At 45.2% G+C, this 22837-nt stretch overlaps 1 protein-coding gene across 25 annotated transcripts in view; it reads left to right on the plus strand.

The window, feature by feature from the left end:
- Positions 1 to 22837, plus strand: part of NCOR2 (nuclear receptor corepressor 2) — a 494549-nt gene that overhangs the window by 92388 nt on the left and 379324 nt on the right. Inside the window, exon 2 of one of the 25 annotated variants that reach the window (XM_075898483.1) lies at positions 6719 to 6816. The exons of the other annotated variants lie outside the window; for them this stretch is intronic. The gene's annotated coding sequence lies outside the window, so the exon portion shown is untranslated. The remainder of the gene's footprint in view (positions 1 to 6718; positions 6817 to 22837) is intronic. 25 annotated transcript variants of the gene reach the window in all.

Here is a 22837-nt window from a genome sequence, read left to right on the forward strand (position 1 = left end):
GCCTTCCCATGACTGGCCAGAGAATACTTACTTGATGCTTTTGCACCCTTCCCACCCCCCTGCATACGGGCCTGGGGAGACATGGAGCAAAGCGGAGCACGCGGGCAGCGGACAGCCCAGAAGCGCCGTGGCTGTCCCGCTGCCGGCGACCTCAGAGGCTTTGCTTCCCGTCTCCCTGGTCTGCTGGTCTCCAGCAGACCAGGGAGACGGCAGCAAACCCCGTTCGTAACTGCGGATCCGACGTAAGTCAGATCCGCGTAACTCGGGGACTGCCTGTATTCTAGGATGCATTTCATCAGGCCTGGTGACTTGCAGGCATCTAACTTTTGTAAGTGATTTTTGACTTGTTCTTTTTTAATTTTATCTTCTAAACCTACTCCCTTTCCACTAGCATTCACTATGTTAGGCGTTCCTTCATCAGACTTCTCAGTGAAGACTGAAACAAAGAAGTCATTAAGCATCTCTGCCATTTCCAAATTTCCTGTTACAGTTTCTCCCTCCTCACTGAGCAGTGGGCCTACCCTGCGCTTGGTCTTCCTCTTCCTTCTAATGTATTTATAAAAAGTCTTCTTGTTTCCCTTTATTCCGGTAGCTAGTTTGAGCTCATTTTGTGCCTTTGCCTTTCTAACCTTGCCCCTGCATTCCTGTATTGTTTGCCTATATTCATCCTTTGTAATTTGTCCTAGTTTCCATTTTTTATAGGACTCCTTTTTTATTTTTACATCATGCAAGATCTTGTGGTTAAGCCAAGGCGGTCTTTTGCCATATTTTCTATCTTTCCTATGCAGCGGAATAGCTTGCTTTTGGGCCCTTAACAATGTCCCTTTAAAAAACTCTCAGCTCTCCTCAAGCCCAAAGCAGGACCAATACCTACTAAATCAACCCAGCCAGGGCTTTGTCAAGCTGAGACTTAAAAACTTCTATGGATGGAGATTTCACCACCTCTTTAGGTAACCCATCCCAGTGCTTCACCACCCGCCTAGTGAAATAGTTTTTGCTAATATCCAACCTAGACATCCCCCACTGTAACACTGTGGGGGAGGTCTAAATTGAGATTAATCTCATTAAGCAATGAGATTAATAATCTGTTGGAAGAGATTACTGATAGATGTGATAAATTCTCAATTACTTGGAGTCTTTAACTCAGGAGTGGTGGCAGGGGAGGGAAGGAATATTTTAAATAAAATGCACCAAGTTGACCAGAAGTAGTAGTTGTGCTTACATGCCAATATTACTTGGTGAAATTCTATGGCCTCTGTTCTTCAGAAGGAAAGGCTAGATGACTGTATAACTGTTCCCTTTTGTACTCTATGGTGTTAATTAGGATTAGGTAATAGATGTTTGCTTATATAACTATGTAGTTTGTGGCACCAAGTGATTTATGGTCATGGCTACACAGGGCCTTGTTTGGTATTAATGTGGAAAGCTATGGTATTCCTGTCCCATTGCCATACGGAAATGATGTAGTATTAAAGAAAAGACAAGCATAAAAAGTGGTGGTGGTTTTCCATCTAGACCAGAGACAGGAAGAATCTCCGAAGGGAAAAATACATTTGAAAGGAATAGTTACATATGAATATATGAAAATTTAATATGGAACAGTTTACTAAGATCAAAATGAGTTGCTGTGCAGCTACATTATTAAGGAAGCCAAAAGCAACTTCTGAGACTGATGTCTACACCAGTTAGAAATTATTTGTGTACATGCAATTAACCTAGCCAGCTGTCTTCTAAGAACTATGGGAAAATGTAGTGTGTGTTTTTAAAAAAAGACTTTCTTGTTTTACTAAAATCTGTTATTTTTAAATATATTTTAATTGAGAGATTTCCATGTCTCTCATTCAAATAATGAAAAATAAATTGAAACATTTTTCATTCCTAATTGAGCCTATAACTCTATGAAAGCTGAAAGTCGCTGCTCTGGTTAAATTATCATGTTTGATCTCTGATAGCTGGGAGCTGAATCTTCCAATTGAATCTATTATGGAAATTTTCTTCATTTATCTTCAATTCAGTTCCTATATCAAAGTTGTTAGAAGGCTAGGGTTTATTTTTGGCTTGGATGCACAGAAGATAAACATGTTTGTTTCTAATATTAGGATCTTGCTCAAACACTAAAAGGATTGGCTAAGCCCTCATAGACAAGATATTGAAGCATATAACATCCCTTACCCAAGTTGTGACTGCAGTGTTTCCAGCCTTTGTCATAACATTTCTCCTCTAAGCAGAGAAGATGTGCTGGGTCCAAAAAAATGTAGTGTCCGGATGTAAGGATGGCTTCAGATGGAGGTAAAATGAAAACAATAGTACATTGTAGGATTTTAATTGTATGGACAAGGTAATGCCTTATTAATTTGTTCTTTCTTACTGGGAGTTTTCTATTTAAGACTGTGCAAATAAAAGCATGTTGATTTGGCATTTAGTTCCTGTACTGACTGTTTCATATTCTATATTAGGTTCTTGGTTTGCCTGAACAAAGATGAGGCTGGGTATTCCGTCTCCAATTCAGAAACATCGATTGCCACAACTTCTGAGCCAGGGCTAGTTGTGTGTTTCCTCCTCATGCCTGTTTATTGCTCGGCAGATTAGGGATGTTAAAAAGCATGTAATATGCTAAAGCGCGTATCCACTAAAAATTATAGCGGTTGCACGTGCTGCAGGATCTGCAGTATAAAGCTTAGCTTAGCTTTATACTGCATATCCCACAGTGAACTTTCCGTCTCGGAAGTGGAGTTGCCATCCTTTCCCTGCCCAGCTCCACGGAAGGAGGTTTCTCTGCCCTGCCTCAGGGAGGCCACCTTCTCAGGAGCCAGCAGAGGTTAACCAACACTATTAACCAATAAGCTTTAGCTTATTGGTTAAATGGTTAGTACGTTAAACTCTAACATCCCTACTTCATGTCTTGTGGCCCTATCGTATTGTTCACCTACTCTTGCATCCATTTTGGAATTATTTTTTGTCTTATGTGGGATTTGTTCTGTTGACAGTTATATTTTTCTAATGAATTTCTCAGTGATCTCCTCCATTGCTTACTGGATTCTCCCACTTTTCATGTATTTGGTCATTATGGTTTTCATTCCTGGATAGCAACAAGTTGTGAACGAAACTTATGATTGGTGACTATGTCCACATCACTGATTTTCGTTGAAGAGATTTTTTTAACAGTTTTTTTTCCCCAAATAATCTAATAGGCGATGCTTTTCTCAAAGGCTTGCTCCAAAGTTTATTAAAAGACCAGTGGAAAGACTCACTGGTTTGAATGGGCTTTGGATCGGGCCCCTAATTTTTCTTAATTTGTGTATGTCCAGATTATTTCTCTAAGACAAAATTATTTTCTTTGTTTTTCATCTATGTTTTCATTTGGGTTGATCTGAGATCTCTCGCTCTTACTCTCAGAAATTTGGAAAACTATGACTTTTGTTTGTGGTTTATTTAATCCCAGTTGCTGGAATTGTGGGGTTCAAAACATACAACCAAAAATTTCCCCTGATGGTTAGTTGTTACTGTCTGAATTAGAGGCCTATTGTTCTGGGAATTCCAGTTGCTGAGTTGAGCCTTGAGTAAGTTCTCTTTCTCTTTTTGGTCCAGTCTCACAGGCCTCTTCTTCATAATAGCGTGAGGGTGGTGATGAAAGAAGCAATGGGGGTAAATTTCCTTGTTTTGCTTTTGTTTGTATTTTGATGCTAGAAAATGGTTGTGGAATCTCTTTCTCTGGAGATATTTAAGAGTAGGTTAGATAAATGTCTATCAGGGATAGTCTAGACAGTATTTGGTCCTGCCATGAGGGCAGGGGACTGGACTCGATGACCTCTCGAGGTCCCTTCCAGTCCTAGTATTCTATGAAATGCTGCCTGCTCTAATACAGAAGCAAAGCTTAATACAAGCGAAAGATCTTAGCTACTGACTATACTGCAACAATTATTTGGTTAAATAATCCCCTTGAAGATGGTTTGGGATAAAGCGACAAAGGTCAGAATAATTTTTTTTTGGTGTATACTAAGGATGTGAAGGGTTAACTGGTTAGCAGTTAACTGATAAGCGTTGCCATTACCGGGTGATGGTTACTGGTTACAGTTAACTGGTGGGAGTTGTAGTAGCCCCCTGCCCTCCATGAGGGTGGGGGGGGGGGGGGGAGGCTGCTCAAGGCACAAGGAGCCTGTTGTGTGCAGGAGCATTTCAGCCCAGCTGGACCAGCCCCATTATGGCAAGCCCGGTCCATGCACACCGAGGGTTCACAGTGGATGGAGGCTGCTCCGGCTGGGCTGGAGCAGCTCTTGAGCAGGGCGGAGGGAATGCTCCAGCCTGGCTGTGATGGATAGGGAGGGTCGCTTCAGTCCAGCTGGGCTCGAGTAGGGATGTTAAATATCAGTTCATTGAATAGTCGAGTAACCTCAAGAATTCTTATTGGTTAGTCGACTGTTCTATAATCCCGGGGTTGGGCTGACAGCTAGTGTGCTCCGGCCTCGCTCCTGAGGATCTCTCTGCCACTCCGAGCTGCTGCCTCTGTTGCAGAGGCAGCAGTGAAGGGCACCAGGCCGGAGCTTGTACTCAGGGGGAGCCAGTTTAAAAACCAGCTCCCCTCGTGGACTGGCTGCCTGTCGCCCTGTGCTGCTCAGCTGATAAAGAGGCAGCAGTGTGGGGTGGCAGCAGCCCCTGTCTAGAGCTCCCAAACCCGGTACGAGCTAGAACTGAGCTAGAACTGTAACCTGCCTGCCTGGTTCCTAATACACTGTAAATGCAGAGCTGCAGTAGGGGAAGGTCCCGGACCTGTTTCAAGCCAGGACTGGGCTGGACTGCTGACCAGCCTGCTAAAAAATTTGGGGATGAGGGATGCATGTACTCTATAGCATTAACATATAAACTTTTGCTTACTGGTTAATCGATTAATCGACTATACTATTACATCCCTAGGCTGGAGTGGCCCCCTCCTGCCCGCCCCCTTTTAATCAGTTGACCAGTTAGACATAATGTTTAACTGGTTAATTAATTTTAAAGGATTTTACATTCCTAATGTGCACCAAGAGTAGAAACAAACCTAGCTGTGGGCGCTCTGCTAATGCGCTGGGTAGCATTTGAATCTCTCCTGAATGGCCACACACGCACACAGATTACAGGGAATACTTGGATGTCCTCAGTTTGCTAAAGTTTGGAGAGGGCTCTTCAGTTTGCTAATGCTTGAAGACCGCTGTTCTATATGGTCCAGCACTTAAAAGGAGACAAAGTTCCATAGCAGATTAATATGGGTTTTAGCCACAGGAATTTGGTTCTGTAATATTCTTAATAATGACAAGGACTGTCGGTTTTTATGTTCCAGGTAGCTTTCTGCAGTTCTGTTTTTCTTATATATTGATTTGTCCTAGTTACCTATCAATGGATTATATTCAGCTTGTATGGTTATTGAATTTACTTTTAAATAAGCTTGGAAAAGTTGGATCTGTTTTGATCTGTGTAGGTGCTGTCTTGAGGTATGTGTCCTGGATATATGCAAAAAATGCATCCAATTATTAGGAAGCAGCATTAGCTATAGTTTCTTGTGAATAAGGAAATTCTTAGGTCTGAGGGGAGAAACCAGTATTTTATGTTTTGAAAGTGAATAAAGAAGTTGAGAGAAAGATAGGGTAGATGAGTAACTTTTTTTTTTTATTGAACCAGCGGCTGTTGGTGAAAGAGGCAAGCTTTTTAGCTTCAAAGAGCTCTTCTTCAGGTTGATCCAATAAAAGATATAACCTCACCAACTTTGTTTGCTTCTCATCTTGGGTTCAACTCAACTATAACACAGGAAATTTTTTTTAGTATTTAATGTTTTACAGATGCCCCAGAGCTGGAAGGGTTTTTTTTTTGTTTTGTTTTGTTTTGAAATGTAACAATGGGAGCTGGAACAATTCCAAAGCTATAAAGTCTCCTTAATTATGGTTTTAAGCTGACGGAACAGTTTCCACGTATAGTATGGGACCATTTAAAGTTTTAGGAATGGGATTGTCTTTTTGATGCTCTTGACCTCAGAAGAAAAGTAGGCCTATGCCAGAATTGCTCTCCTAAAACTTAGTGATTTCCATTCTAAAACCCATTGTTCCTCTTCAGTGTTTTGGGATTCTATTCATTGGTTAGTAGGACACATGAGCAACCTCTTTTCAGATGGATACCAGTGAAATTTTGGAGCATGGAAGGAAGTAGGTCACATCCTTCTCAGTATTCCTTGAGTATGTCAACATCAGAGCAAGATTGGGAGGCACTTGGTAACTCTGTTTTCGGGGATCGCTTTCTGGTGACAGTAAACTTTAAAAGAGGCTGCCTGCTGCCTCTGAGTTTCAGGCAGCAGAGCAAACTGATTCCATCCGTAGTAACTCCTGTGCAAGAGTGTAATGTGACTGAAGTCTATAGGGATGGCACTGATGTAATTGAGAGCTGAATTTAGCTCAATATCTGTTGTATAATGACTTGCCTGATTTTGCTCGTGTTGAAGTCCATTGAAGAATTTTACTTCATAATGGTTCACTTGCCCATTATTTATTGGGTGAGATTAAGAAAATTCACTAGTTTATCTCCCCCTCTGACTCCTTCCAGATCCCAAAACCAAACAACTTTTTAAAAATTTATGTCCCCTACTTGTTCTCTCTTCAATGATTAAGTCTTCCATATCTATCATTTCTTGCCTCCCAAAACTAGCACATTTTCTAAGATAGAAAAATTTATCATTTGTTGTATTTCTTTTTCTCAGCTGGACTTTCTTTGCCTGGAAGTGCACTAGCAAAACCTATGTTTGATTATCTGAGGCAAGATTGCTAATGTTGGTCACGTGGGAACTTTGCTATACAGGTGGGTGTCATTTAAAAGCCAGCATCTGCCTACGCGTACCACATCCTGATATGTGCTAAGAGGTGAGGAGAGACTGTCAACTTTTTGTGAAGATGGCAACTGTGAGGATCAGTCAGAGTTTGTGGCATGAGGAAATGTGGTGCTATATTAAAGGTTTTAATAGCAGTACACTTGTGAGGCCTGCTGTTTTGAAAAGCTCCTGGTTTGTATGGAACATACTGCAGAATACTTTTACTGGTACAGTGAGCAATTAATCATTAACTACAAGTAGTATAGCCTCAAGCATACAAAAAATTGTCACGCCCCATCCAGTCGAGGTGGAAAAAATGTGCACTTTTTCACTGCTTTTGGTGTTTTTGTAGTCTTTTTATGGTATATTTGGGGCACTGTTCCATGCTTTTCTCTGCAATAATGAGGATTAGTATCTGCCATTTTTTAAAAAAATGTGAAAGCTGAGGTTCTTATGTAATCACTTATCTCCAGGAGCTGGAACTTTAAGGAAAACTGCAAATAATCATGAGACTAGTGATAAGCAGTAATGTGGTGCACTTGCTGATGGCTCATACTTACTTTTGAGTGGGCACTGTAAATTGCTTTTAGCACCTGCTCTTATGGGATGCCTAGTGCTTGCGTCTCCTGTTAACTTGATATGAATTGAAGGTGTCAGTGGGCTTCTCTTCACTGCGAAATTGACTTGAATGTTTCCACCTGCTCAAATTGTGCAGACACATTTAGTGCTGCTGCAGGGCTGCTTTTAACTTGAGTTAGCTAATCCAAGAGCACAAATCATGATCGAAGCTAACCTGACCTGCCCCTAGTGTGGATGTAGGCTAGTTCCATTCAGTGCTGCCTGTGTGTCTCCCCACAATTCTCATGTGTGCCCAGACATGACAGGGAGATTCTCCCACCGTTCACTTGGAAATAAACCATAGATCTCCGCTTACTGCAGCCTTGCAAATCGGGGATATCCACACTTATGGATGCAGATATCCCTGGTTTATTTTTGTGCATGTGGATACCAATTTTGTATTTAGAACCTTACAAATCTGTGGCTTTATTATATTCATGGGTCATTTTTGCATATGAGGATGTGGATACCAAGTTTGTATCTATACAGGGCTCTACTGAGAGCCAAGGATTGTGCTCCTATTAGTTTTAGTGATGCACCAGGGAATGCAGTGGTTTTGGGGATACAGGAGCTCAAATAAGCTGTCACAGCAAGGCTGCTGTCATTTGAGGTAGGCCTACTTGAGAGCAGTAACTGGAGTGTAAATAACTTGTGTTAACGTTGCAGTGAAGGCACTTAGTGAGTAACAAAATCAAATGAGAAGCCTGTAGCAGTTACTGCAAACACTCCTGCGATTGTTGTTCCCCTCTGGCTGGCGGTTAGTTGGTCAAGGAACAAGAAGGGAGCTGGAAATGTGCGGAAATACAGTACCGTGGATCAGAAATAGCCCCTTTAAAAAAAATCCTGGCTATTATTTTAAGATGGAAATATGAAAACAAAACACCTGTGTGCATTTGAGAGTAAATTGTGTATTAGCACAGGAAGGAAATGGTTAAAAAGGAGAGGTGGCTGAGTTGGGTTAGCTGTGGGACAGCTAATGTTTTAGAGGTTTTTAGAGCTGAGCTATAAAAAGGCCTAGCAGTATTTCAAGTCCCCCATTGTCTGCTGGATACTGGCCAGTGTTACCATGACTACAAGGAATTATTACTCACTGCCAGAGCTGGAGGAAAAGCTCATACTTTGGCTGCAAAACAGGAGGGGTGGACCTATGTAATGCATAGTGTTTATAGGCTCAGGCTGGCAGGAGGATTAAGAAATAATTACAGGCTTTCCATTGCATCTCCAAATTGGTTTTAAGACGGTGTGGCCCCCTTCATTGATTTTTTGATGTTGAGGTGGTTAGCGTTGCATTGAGGTGCATACGATTAGGTAGGTGGCACTCAGATGCTACTAGATAAGTGGCCTGGCTGCTCTGAAGTGCTTTGTTTGGTTACATGGGATCTGGGGATCTAAAGTAGGCCACTGACAAGAAGTTCCTTTGCAAAATAGGGGCTTGGCCCTGCAGCAAAGAGGCAGTTATTACAGAAATAGAGAGTTTTCTACTTTTTCTTCTTTACTGACAGACTGTGAGTTCCTGCTGCTTCTGTGGGTGGATACCCTCTCTCCCCCGAGTTTTAAAAACATCTCTGATTTTTGAGAAGAGGAAAGTTTCTTGAGCCAAGCATCTGCAAATGCATTTGTGCGATTGCTGAAGTTGTTGATACTTCATGCTTTTGAGGGGTGGTTCCTGACATATGCATCTCATTAATTCTGGCTTGTTCATTCTTGAAGCAGCCCACAAAGGATGGCTTAATTTGAGATTGCCCAAAATCACTGTGCAAATTGTCTTACTTAAGACAGGCAGCTGGGAGTTTGCAGCTGTTGTTTCAGTGGAGACGTTGCTTGTAAACTCAGCTCAGAAACTTAGATACCAAGTTTAGCAGTGATTTTTGCTAACTGTATGCATTGTGCAGTAATCATCGGCAAGCCGAATACTTGTGTGTTCTTAACACTGTTGTTAATCCCCAGGAGGATAATGTAGAGAGACCTCAGTTGTGTGACCTTTTTCTGCTACGTGAACTTGGCAAATCACTTCCCTTCTCTATGCATCAATTTCTCCATCAGTAAAACAAGTTTTGAGATCTATAGTGCAAAGAGCTATGTAAGTGTGTGAACTTTGATGTAAGCACATGTTTTAACGGTGGAAGAGAATGCTTTGCCATCTTGAACATTTGCTTCAACAGTTGAAGGAGAATACATATCTCCTTTTTCAAATTGTTTTCAAATTGTTTCAGCATATAGCAATGCACAATGGCTATGTCCTAAATCCTTGCTAATCTGCTGAGATTGCCAGTCACCATTGTATAATGATTTATTAATCACAGGGCTGTAATGTGGCCCTGTAGACTACAGTACATTTACCTGTATGTGATGGGGGATTGTCAATTGAACTAATCCTTTGAGCAAAGTTACTGTGTCAGGTTATGATTTGGAGCCTTTTGGTTAGAGAGTGAAATGATGAAAATGACTGTATCAGTTGCACAAAGTAAGCTGCTGACTGCAAAAGATTTTATTTTGCTAACTTGCATCAGTTATAATAGTAAGAATGATGGGGCTATGAACAGCTGTAGTGGATACGAGATTTTCAGAGAGCAGTGTAACTTTTCCAGTTGACAGAGTCTCTTGAAATAATACTCAATTCCCATTACCAAAAAAATCACATGGGTGTGATGCACACAATAATTCAAGAATTTAATGATCTGTTATGCTGTTCTCTTCTGTAACAGCAATTACCACACATACTGTTGGACTAAAGTGGAGTTAGATTTGTTACTTCAAGTTTTATTCCTGGGATTCATGCCAAGATGAGCTGTATATTCTGTTCTGTTCTGCTAAGACCTCTGTCTGTGTGTATATGTGACATATGCATAATATATGGGTGAAACTATAATAGATGTAATTGGAATGTGTGTGTGTGTGTGTGTGTGTGTGTGTGTGTGTGTGTGTGTGTTTTACTGCTTATACCTTACATATATATTATATATGTACACATGTAATGTTTATGGGTTTAAAAAATGTGGTGCATCACATGTCTAGGCAAAATTAATTATGTGGACTGAAATTACACTTGCCAGAAATTATGCTTGCCATTTGTAGTTTATGCAGGTAGTTGGCACTCAGGAGTAACTATAAATTAGGGAAACTTGGAAGTTCCTCCCATGCTTACGCAGGCAGCCTCTGAAAAATAAAAAGAAGACTATGAAAGATGTTTGCACGGCAGCCCATAATTTCCCAGCTTGTGGAGTTTCAGTCTTATTTTGAAGCTAGGGTGTGCTTACTCCATGCCCTGATGAAACTGCACAGGTGCTAGATGATTTTTTTGGTTTTGGTCTAGTAAAATGGCTTTCTCTCATAACTTTTTTTTTTTTTTTGGCGTGGAAAATGCGTGGTTGGCAATTTGACACCAGCTCACCCCCTGTTAGGATGAAGTCATTATCTCGTAAAATTTATACTGTGAATTGTGAGGCGTCAAGAGAAGCAGGGAGGCAACAAATGCATCTCCCAAGGGTGGCTGGAAAGAAGTGGGAGAGGGTAGAATGTTAGCAGGCTGAAAATGATACTGAAGCTGCATTGTTAGGAGGACAAGGAGCTTGGCTGATTTGTTTTGGAAAAATGTTGCAGCACTCGGATTAGATAGAGAGGAGTGCTTTGATTCTCATTCTACGTGTACTGGTGTAAGTCGGGTGACTCCACTGAAGTCACATTGGCATTAAACTGGACTCAGGCCTAAAGAAACTTGGGCCTGGGCAGTGGGTGAACCCCACTTTCAAGGCGGCTAACCGTAGCCCCTCTCCCTAGATCTCTGCTGCCAGCAGAGGTGGGTAATTATTTTTGCAGGGGGACCACTTAATGAATTTTGCTATGTGGTCATTGGCCAGCTCGCCACTCCTCAGAAGTGGAGGGGCTTGGAGCAGAAGAGGCAGAGCTGAGAACTAGCCTCCTCCCAGAGTTGTCTGGAGCTGGAGGCTTTGAATTAAACACACAGCAAAGAGATCCCAGCTCCCAGATCTGCCACTAGTGCATTGCCTTCCTGAGCCTATTTAAAAGGCTTGCTGTTCCATCCCCTGCCAGAGTAGTGCCACGACTGGGAGCCATGAACCATTTAAATATGATCCTGCTGCCTGAGCCACTGCCTAGAAATTCAGTGGCACTGACAGCAGACTATAAATAGAAAGCAGCCAGATACAGTCCATGGGCAAGATCCGGCCCCTTGGTGGCATCTTGCCCAGTGCTGTCTTAGGCACTGATCCTGCAAACATTTAATCATCTGTTTAACCGTATGTATATGTTTAGTCTTTCCACAGACTTCCAAGGAAAGGGGGGGGTTGCACACACACTTTCATGCAGGGGCAGATGAGGATTTTGCGGGACCCAGGGCAGCACAATATCGTGGCCCCCCCCCCTTTGACATGGCGCATGCACAGTGCTTCTTGAAGCGTGGGGCCCAGGGCGGCTGCCCTGCTCGCCCTGACCTATATCTGCCACTGCTTTCATGACTGTCTTACAGGATGATGGCCTTAGTGAGCATGATTGGTACCAGTCATTGCTCTCTTTTACTGTGCCTCATAAATTCACGTTTATCTCTGGAATTTCTTTGTTGCTGTTTTTTCAAACTGGCTCCTGGATAGGTTGCCAGAAATTGTGATGTAACCCCGAATCCCACCCAGACTTTTGTGTGGCTCGTTGAATGGGCTGCACATGGAATGGGAGTACAGAGGTGCTTGCACATTCTGTACATGGTGTTTCCATGCTTATCGCATGCACTATGTGCTCAGTGGAATCTTGCTATGTCTGTGATGTTGGCTTTATGTAGATTTTCTCTCTACCTTGGTGAAAGGTGGGGAAAGAATGAACAGCCTCCCTATGGTGGTGTTGGGTTTGTCTCTAAAAACTGTGCTGCTTATGACCATTCAGGGTTCTGGAAGGTAAAGTTGCTGGCTGTTCTGTGATCCAGCAGCATTAGGTATATCCAAACTGATCAGAAAGAAGTGTCTGATTCAGGGTTTTTTAATTCATCCATCATTGTAAGCTGAAGCTGAATATTTGATGGCATTTCATTGGCTATAGTTTAGATAGAGGGAACTATGGATCCGATAATGGTGTAATCATCTCTGTATCCACTATAAATTGCTGTGCTTGGGGATGTGTCTTTTTTTTTCCTCATACACCTGAGCCAGAAAGTACAGTGCTATAAGGTGCCAGAGTAGACTCACCCACAGTGTCTCCCTTATGCCAGCATTTGTCCTACTTGTAAACAGAAAGTGGCAGACTTGCTGTTTCTCATTGTACAACAGTGGAATGCTTCAGAGGTCATGTCTACACTAGGAAGTTATTTAAAAATAACCCCCCTTATTTTGAAATAACAAGGTGAGTGTCCACACTACCAAGCCTGTTATTTCGAAATAATGGGCTTGTTATTTTGAAATAATAACTCCTGTTTGTGAAGAGGAATAAGCTTATTTCAAAATAGTTATGCCATGAGTTATTTCAAAATAACTTACTTCAAAATAACCTGGTAGTGTATATATCGCCAAAGAGGCTAGTTGTTTGCCTCCAGGGGTTACAGTTTAACTCTCTCCCCTGTTTCGCCACCTCACATCAGGGAATACCTAGTTGGCTAATAAATTCTGAACCAGAACGTGGAAATTCCAGGTTTCAGAGTTCTCTGCTTGCTTGGTTTAAATCATTAGAGAGTCAGGGCTGATGTCAAACAAGAGTTTTTGGGCAGTGTAAAAAACAAAGGAGTTGGAGAAGTCTGAGATAGGGATGTTAAATTTAGATTAATCGAATAGTCGATGGGATTTCCATTGACTATTCGATTAGTCTATATGGGCGCCTTTGAACTGTAGCAAGAGCCCTGCTTGGGGGCCCTAATGGGGCTCTTCTATGTTTCAAAAGGATGCCTCACATGGAGCATGGGACTAGTGGGGGACCCCTCTGGCCCTGTGCTCCCTGCAGTGCCTCAGCTTTTGAAATGTTCATGAGCCCCAACAGAAGCAAGTGTGGAGCCAGCGAAGGAGTCCCAGTGGGGCTCTTGAACATTTCAAAAGCAGAAACCCCACAGGGAGCGTGGAGCCAGCAAGGTCTCAATCCCTGTGGCACCTCAGCCTTTGAAATGTACAAGAGCCCCAGCAGAATTGTAGCAGAAGTGATGCAAGCGGAGACTGCTTCAGTACTTGTTCACACCGTTTCTGCTGTGCCTCTACCTCCCCAGTCCCCCGCGGAGATGGTGCTGGAGTGAACGGGCTGGAGGGAACTAGATTCCCCCAGCACCAGCTCCTGCTCCTCACCTTCGCTGTTTCTCTCTGACAGAGGCAGCAAAGTGTGTGTGTGGGGGGGGAAGTAACTAGTCACATCACTAATCGACTAGTCTCTTAGGGTATGTCTACATTACAAAGTTGGTACGAACTAACGGACGTTAGTTCGAACTAACTTTCATAGGCGCTACACTAGCGCTCCGTTAGTTCGAACTTAATTCGAACTAACGGAGCGCTTAGTTCGAACTAGGTAATCCTCATTCCACGAGGATTAAGCCTAGTTCAAACTAGCTAGTTCGAATTAAGGGCTGTGTAGACCCTTAATTCGAACTAGTGGGAGGCTAGCCCTCCCCAGCTTTCCCTCGTGGCCACTCTGGCCAACACCAGGGAAACTTGTCTGCCCCCCTCCCGGCCCCAGACCCCTTAAAGGGGCACGGGCTGGCTACGGTGCCCGTGCCAGGTGCAAGCCTGCCAGCACCCAGCCAGCAGACCCTGCACCTGGCACGGATCGAGCCACCCACCCGATACACCCCAGCCCTCCCCCTCTTCCCGGGACCAGGCTGGCGGCTCCCGGGAGCTTGCCCGGGACCGCAAGAGGCGGGCACCCGCCTGGTCTAGTGCGGAGATCGTGGACCTCGTCCACGATCTCCGCACTAGGCACAGGAAAGTGGCCGTCTAGGGCAGGAGAGCTGCCAGCCTGGCCACCCAGGAGCAGGTGTGCATGAAAATCAAGGTGGTCCACTGAGACCCCCGACCCTGAGCCCTGAGCTTACAATGGCCGTCCTGGGTCAGACCAAAGGTCCATCTAGCCCAGTAGGCTGTCTGCCGACAGCGGCCAACCCTAGGGACCCTGGAGGGGATGGACCAAAGACAGTGACCAAGCCATTTGTCTCGTGCCATGCATCTCCAGCCTTCCACAAACCTTGGGCAGGGATACCACTCCTACCCCTTGGCTAATACTACTCCATGGATCCAACCTCCATGACTTGATCTCACTTCCCTTTAAACTCTGTTCTAGTTCTAGCCTTCACAGCCTCCTGCAGTAAGGAGTTCCACAGGTTGACTCTTTGCTTTGTGAAGAACAACTTTCTGTTACTAGTTTGAAGCCTGCTACCCATTCCTTTCCTTTGGTGTCCTCTAGTCCTTCTATTATGGGAACTAATGAAGAACTTTTCTGTATGCACCCTCTCCACCCAACTCCTGCTTTTAGAGACCTCTATCCTGTCCCCCCTCCATCTCCTGTTTTCTAAGCTGAAAAGTCCCAGTCTCTTTAGCCTCTCTTCATATGGGACCTGTTCCCAACCCCTGATCATTGTAGTTGCCCTCCCCTCTCCCAGCCTCTCTCTTCCCCTCTCCCACCTCCTTTTCCCAGTCTCCCCCAGTTTTGTTCAATAAAGACAGATTCCATTTTTGAACACAATTGTCCTTTATTTTGTACATCAAGAAGAGGGGCTAGGGAAGGGTAAGTGGAAGGAGGTGAGGGAGGAATGGGGTATGAGCTCCCGATGGGAGGACTGGGCTGGCTCTGCGGGATTCTGGGTGTGGAAGCTCTCCTGCAGCCCCCCAATTGCCCCCCTCTTCCCAGATGGCAGCCTGCGGCAAGTGCAGCCGGGCTGATGGCTGAGTGGTGTGATGTGCCCAGTGTGGGTACTCCGGGCACTCCAAGCCAGGACTGCTTTGCAAGCGGGGCACCCCTGAGAACTGTCTGTCCGGGGTGGGGGTCGGGACCCTTTAAGCACAGCCCTCGGCTAGCCTGAGACAGCATCTACACGCTCGAAGTCCTCCTCTGATGCCCTGCCAGCACTGCTTCTGGCCATCCTTAACCCCGGTTCAGGGTCCACTTAATGTGGACATGCTAGTTCGAATTAGCAAAACGCTAATTCGAACTAGTTTTTCATTCTAGACGCGTTAGTTCGAATTAGCTTAGTTAGTTCGAATTAGCGCTGTAGTGTAGACGTACCCTTTGAGTATGTCTACACTACCCCCCTAGTTCGGACTAGGGGGGGTAATGTAGTCATACGGAGTTGCAAATGAAGCCCGGGATTTGAATTTCCCGGGCTTCATTTGCATGAAGCCGGCCGGCGCCATTTTTAAATGCCGGCTAGTTCGGACTGCGTGCCGCGCGGCTACACGCGGCACGAACTAGCTAGTTCGGCTTAGGCTTCCTAATCTGAACTAGCTGTACACCTCGTACACCTAGCACGCAGTCCGAACTAGCCAGCATTTAAAAATGGCCTCGGCCGGCTTCATGGAAATGAAGCCCGGGAAATTCAAATCCCGGGCTTCATTTGCAACTCCGTATGGGTATGTCTACACTACAGCGCTAATTCGAAGTAACTTAATTCGAATTAGTTAATTCGAACTAAGCTAATTCGAACTAGTGCATCTGGACTAAAAAATTAGTTCGGATTAGCGTTTTGCTAATTCGAACTAGCATGTCCACACTGAGTGGACCCTGAACTGAGGTTAAGGATGGCCGGAAGCAATGCCGGCAGGGCATCAGGTTAGGACTTAGAGTGTGGAGCTGCTGCTTTAGGCTAGCCGAGGGCTGTGCTTAAAGGGTCCCGACCCCCACCCCGGACAGACAGTTCTCAGGGGTTCCCCGATTGCAAAGCAGTCCTGGCTTGGAATGCCCTGAGTGCTCACACTCTGCACATCACAGCACTCGGCCATCAGCCCGGCTGCACTTGCCGCAGGCTGCCATCCGGAGGGGGGGGGATCAATCAAGGGGCTTCAGGAGAGCTTCCACCCAGAGAAGCCTGCAGAGCCACCCCAGTCGTCCCCATTGGGGGCTCGTACCCCATTCCTCCCTCACATCCTTCCACTTACCCCTCCCTAGCCCCCCTTCCTGATGTACAAAATAAAAGACACGTGTGTTCAAAAATAGAAACTCTCTTTATTGAACAAAACTCGGGGAGACTGGGAAAAGGAGGTGGGAGAGGGGAAGAGAGAGGGTGGGAGAGGGGAGGGCAACTAAAATGATCAGGGGTTTGGAACAGGTCCCATATGAAGAGAGGCTAAAGAGACTGGGACTTCTCAGCTTAGAAAAGAGGAGACTGAGGGGGGATATGATAGAGGTCTATAAAAGCAGGAGTGGTGTGGAGAGGGTGCATAAAGAAAAGTTCTTCATTAGTTCCCATAATAGAAGGACTAGAGAACACCAAATGAAATGAATGGGTAGCAGGCTTCAAACTAATAACAGAAAGTTCTTCTTCACAAAGCAAATAGAACTCCTTACTGCAGGAGGCTGTGAAAGCTAGAACTAGAACAGAGTTTAAAGAGAAGTTAGATAAAGTCATGGAGGTTGGGTCCATGGAGTGGTATTAGCCAGAGGGTAGAAATGGTGTCCCTGCCCTCTGTTTGTGGAAGGCTGGAGATGGATGGCACGAGACAAATGGCTTGGTCATTGTCTTCGGTCCATCCCCTCCAGGTCCCTAGTGTTGGCCGCTGTTGACAGACTTTTGGTCTGACCCAGTACGGCCATTCTAAGCTCAGGGCTCAGAGTCAAGGGGTCTCAGTGGACCACCTTGATTTTCATGCACACCTGCTCCTGGGTGGCCAGGCTGGCAGCTCTCCTGCCCTAGACAGCCACTTTCCTGTGCCTAGTGCGGAGCTCATGCATGAGGTCCACGATGTCTGCACTAGACCAGGCGGGCGCCCACCTCTTGCGGACCCGGGCAGGCTCCCGGGAGCTGCCAGCCTGGTCCCAGGAAGAGGCGGAGGGCTAGGTGGCAGCGGGTGGCTGGCTCGATCCGTGCCAGGTGCAGGGTCTGCTGGCTGGGTGCTGGCAGGCTTGCATCTGGCACGGGCACCGTAGCCAGCCCGTGCCCCTTTAAGAGGTCCGGGGCCGGGAGGGGGGCATACGAGTTTCCCTGGTGGTGCCCAGAGTGGCCACCAGGGAAAGCTGGGGAGGGCTAGCCTCCCACTAGTTCGAATTAAGGGGCTACACAGCCCTTAATTCAAACTAGCTAATTCGAACTAGGCGTTAGTCCTCGTGCAATGAGGTTTACCTAGTTCGAATTAAGCGCTCCGCTACTTCGAATTAAGTTCGGACTAGAGGAGCGCTAGTGTAGCGCCTATCAAAGTTAATTCGAATTAACGTCTGTTAGTTCGAATTAACTTTGTAGTGTAGATATACCCTATGACTACATTACCCCCCCTAGTTCGAACTAGGGGGGTAGTGTAGACATACGCTTATATCCCTAGTCTAAGGTTAGGTGAGAAGGGACTTTAGTAATTTTTAAACAGTGTCAAAAGGATTGCTGATGAAAAAGTTCAGGTTTTTGTGAAATTCAAGATTCCCATTCATCAAAATCTGGATGGTCCAGTGGATGGGGCTAGCACTCAAGAGCTTAGCTTCTGTTTAATCCTATCTTTGCCATTGACCTGCTGTGTTCACTGGGCAAGACACTTCACCTTTCACCTGCCGTTGCTTGTCCTCCTGCCTGTCATCTGCTTTGTCTGTTTAGATTATAAGCTTTTCAGAGTAGGGACTGCCCCTTGCTATGGATTTGTGCAGAGATGGAAGGGGGAAGCAAGGGGAAAAAGGGGGAGGGACAGCTTAGGGTTCAGGGTTGGGGGTCTCGCTGGACCAACCTGACTTTCATGCTAACCTGCTCCTGGGTTCGCTTGTGACTTTTGGTGGCCGGTCTGGCAGCTATCCTGCCATAGACGGCTGCATTCCTCCATCTAGTGCAGAGATCATGGACGTTGGGGGCATCCCCCCCAAACTTGAGTAAGGTCCATGATCTCCACCCTGGACCAGGAAGGCGCCTGCCTTCTCCAGCCCCTGTCAGGCCCTGGGAGGTGGCAGACTGCTTCTGGGGAGCGGTGGAGGGCTGGCTACCAGTGGCTTGCTGGCTCATGTTTTGGAGCCACTGGGTCAGGGGCCCCGATGGCCACTGCTGGCTCTGGGCTGGCAGGCTTGGAACTGGCACAGTCACTGTGGCCGGGATCTACCCCTTTCGGGAATGTCTGCGCTACAGCACTAATTCAAACTAACTTAATTTGAATTAGTTAATTCAAACTAAGTTAATGCGAATTAGTGCATCTAGACCTAAAAACTAATTTGAATTAGAATTTTGCTAATTTGAAATAGCATGTCCACATAGAGTGGATCCTGAACCGAAGTTAAGGCTGTCTGGAACCAGTGCCGGCAGGGCATCAGGTTAGGACTTAAGGTGTGGAGCTGCTGCCTCAGGTTAGTTGAGGGCTGTGCTTAAAGGGACCCAACCCCCACCCCGGACAGACAGTTTTCAGGGGTTCCCCGCTTGCTTGTCTAACTCGATGAGGTACAGCAAAGCAGTCCTGTCTTGGAGTGCCCTGAATGCCCACACTTGGCACATCACAGCACTCGGCCATCAGCCTGGCTGCACTTGCCACAGGCTGCTATCCGGGGGGGTCAATCAGGGGGCTGTCAGGATCCAGGAAGCCCTGCAGGAGAGCTTCCACCCTGAGGAGCCCACAGAGCCATCCCAGTCCTCCCCATCGGGGGCTCGAGCCCCATTCCTCCCTCACCTCCTTCCACTTACCCCTCCCTAGCCCCCCTTCCTGATGTACAAAATAAAGGACACGTGTGTTCAAAAATAGAAACTCTCTTTATTTAACCAAAATGGTGGGAAGGAGAGGAAATTAACCTCTGGGGAGACTGGGAAAAGGAGGTGGGAGAGGGGAAGAGAGAGGGTGGAAGAGGGGAGGAGGGAGCTGGAAGGGGGAAGCCAGGGGAAGGAGGAGGGGAAGTATAAAACTATGGTACACCATATCTTCAGTACTGTGTACAGATGTGGTCTCCTCACCTCAAAAAGATATTTTGGCCTTGGAGAGGGTTCAGAAAAGGGCAACTACAATGATTAGGGGTTTGGAACGGTTCCCATATGAAGAGAATCTAAAGAGACTGGGACTTTTCAGCTTAGAAAAGAGGAGACTGAGGGGGGATGTGATAAAGGTCTATAAAATCATGAGTGGTGTGGAGAGGGTCAATAAAGAAAAGTTCTTCATTAGTTCCCATAATATAAGGGCTAGAGGACACCAAATGAAATTAATGGGCAGCAGGTTTAAAACTAATAAGCGAAAGTTCTTCTTCACACAGCACAAAGTCAACCTGTGGAACTCCTTGCCACAGGAGGCTGTGAAGGCTAGAACTAGAACAGAGTTTAAAGAGAAGTTAGATAAATTAATGGAGGTTGGGTCCATGGAGTGCTATTAGCCAGGGGGTAGGAACAGTGTCCCTGGCTTCTGATTGTGGAAGGTTGGAGATGGATGGCACGAGACAAATGGCTTGGTCATTGTCTTCAGTCCATCCCCTCCTGGGTACCTGCTGTTGGCTGCTGTCGGCAGACAGGCTACTGGGCTAGATGGACCTTTGGTCTGACCCAGCACGGCCATTCTTATGTTCTTATGTTCTAAGCTCAGGGCTCAGGGTCGGGGGTCTCACTGGACCAACTTCATTTTCATGCAAACCTGCTCCTGGGTTCTCATGTGGCCTTTGGTGGCCAGGCTGGCAGCTATCCTGCCCTAGATGGCTGCTTTCCTGTGGCTAGTGTGGAGATTGTGCACGTTGGAGGCCTCCCCCCAAACCTCGAGGAGTTCCACAATCTCTGCACTAGACCAGGCGGGCACCCACCGCTTGCGGCCCTGGGCAGGCTCCTGGGAGCCGCCAGCCTGGTCCTGGGAAGAGGCAGAGGGCTGGATGGCAGCGGGTGGCTGGCTCATGCCATGCCAGGTGCAGGGTCTGCTGGCTGGGTGCTGGCAGACTTGCAACTGGCATGAGCACTGTCGCCAGACCGTGGCCCTTTAAGGGCTCCGGGGCCAGGAGGGGGGCAGAAAACTTTCCCCGGTTTGGCCCAGAGTGGCCACCAGGGCAACCTGGGAAGGGCTAGCCTCCCACTAGTTCGAATTAAGTGGCTACACAGCCCTTTATTCGAACTACTTAATGCGAGCTAGGCGTTAGTCTTCGTAGAATGAGGTTTACCTAGTTTGAATTAAGCGCTTGGCTAGTTTGATTTAAATTCGAACTAGCGGTTTGTATGAATAGCCGCTATTAAAGTTAATTCGAACTAACGGCTGTTAGTTCGAATTAACTTTCTAGTTTAGACATACCCTTAATGTCTCCGGGGCTGGAATAGAGGAGAGTAAGTTTTCCTGGTTGTGCGCAGAATGGCCACCAGGGCTCCCTGGGAAGGGCTGGAGGCCCCCTGTTTTGAAGTAAGTGTCTACACAGCTCTTAATTCAAAATAGCTATTTCGAATTTGGTGTTACTCCTCGTAGAATGAAGTTTACCAAATTCAAAATAAGGGCTCCACTATTTTGAATTTATTTCGAAATAGCAGTTTGCCTGTGTAGACGCTATTAAAGTTAATTCGAAATAACTGCTGTTATTTCAAATTAACTTTGTAGTATAGAAATACCCTAAGGGTGCTTCTACCCAGCATCTTAAACTCAAAATAAGGTACGCAATTTGTGCTGTGCAGTTTGTGTGTATTATCTCAAATCTATTTCAAAATGGCTTATTTTGAAATTTGGTATGTCTACACGGTGCTAAATTTTGAAATAAGATGCTATTTTGAGCCATCCATTAACCCACCTGCAATGAGGTTTACTGGAATGGTGAAATAGCACGCCTGTTATTTTGAAAAATGTTTCGAAGTAACGGGCAGCTTGTGTAGACGTGGGGCAGCTATTTCGGGAGCACGAAATAGCAGTGCAGGATAGACGGCTCCTCGGGTGCTACAGGACTATTCATTGTATATGTCTTAAGTGTATCCCAGAATCCTTCATAGTGCCATGGGCAGGATAAATGGAAAAGCTCAGTTTGAAGTTTGTATGGGGGGAAAAAGCCCTTCCAATTGTTCTGTTAGGTGCAGGTCTTCATGTGCTGACCAGTCTATTTGAGTATATTTTAAAACATCTCATTAATAAGGACTGCTCACATCCTGCTGAACTCCAATGACAACTCCCATTCATTATTCATCTTTATACTTCTCCTTAGTAGTTTAGTTGATTTTGCTTTCTGCATGATACAATCAACCATTGTTTAGCTTATCTCCCTTTTGACTCTGTCAAGGGATCAGAGAACCAGATCTGATAATTCCTGATAGTGGAACTGCTCCCCTGGGCCCTTTGTAAAGAAGTGAAAGGGCTCTCCTTTTCCTACTGCTTCTCTTTGAGTACAAGTGCTTTACCCTCTTAGATTCCCTGCAGGCTCCTCATTCTTATAAAATTGAAACATCAAGATGTCTGAGGCAGCAGGAATTAGCATCAGTGTTTTGACACCTGGAGGTACAATTTCTATTAGCTTTTATATAAAAACAAAACCAGTTTTGCCAATAAAGTTCTTCTTAAATAATGCATGAGGACCTGACTCCTGACAGTAGGTATTCTTCTTTCTCTTGCTTAGATTCTCAGATAATGACTTTGTTATTGTGGCTTTTGAAAATAGATATGACTGAAGTGCTAATTTGACATGTGTGTGCATGTGTACGTGTGTGTAAATAAATTCCCAGAGAGAGAGGCAATTATCCTGTTTATTTAAAAATGGAGGGAGGGAAAAGCAACTATATTGGCCTTTTCATCATCCTTGTATAGTTTTTTGTAGCAACATAGAATGAAAATGTCTCTTTAATAGAGATTGACTAACTATATGACCTTGTAATACATAAGATACAGATTGAAGCTCAGTAGAAGCTATATGTAGAAGCTTCCAAGTATTAGATGTAGGCATGTAATACTTGGAAACTTGGGACCATCAAAAATGGCAAGTAATTTGTCCTTTAAAACATTCCTAATAACTCATACTTTTGCAGAGATTATTCGCACAGCTGCCCTTTGTCCTCTTTTTGGATGTTAAGGAAACAAAACTGGCATAAACACATAGGTGTGTCTGTTAATAGTCAGACTCTGATGTAAAGTTTTGCCATTTCTAACTTTAATAGTCAGTATTTTATGCAAGAACCTTATTTTCTTTTCCTCAAGAGTTACGTTGACAGGCACAAAGTCCCATTTTGGCATTTCTGTCATTTTAACTAAACAGAGAGATTACCGTAAATTGGATTAAGTGGAAAATCTTGCTCAAATGTCTGTGGTTTGGGCTGTTTTATAGATAGATGTCTTTTGAATGTTATTCAGTGGTGTTTAGGCATCTGCTTGATGGCTGCTTTAA

This window comes from Pelodiscus sinensis, chromosome 15, assembly GCF_049634645.1.
Source record: "Pelodiscus sinensis isolate JC-2024 chromosome 15, ASM4963464v1, whole genome shotgun sequence".
NCBI classification, from domain to species: domain Eukaryota; kingdom Metazoa; phylum Chordata; order Testudines; family Trionychidae; genus Pelodiscus; species Pelodiscus sinensis.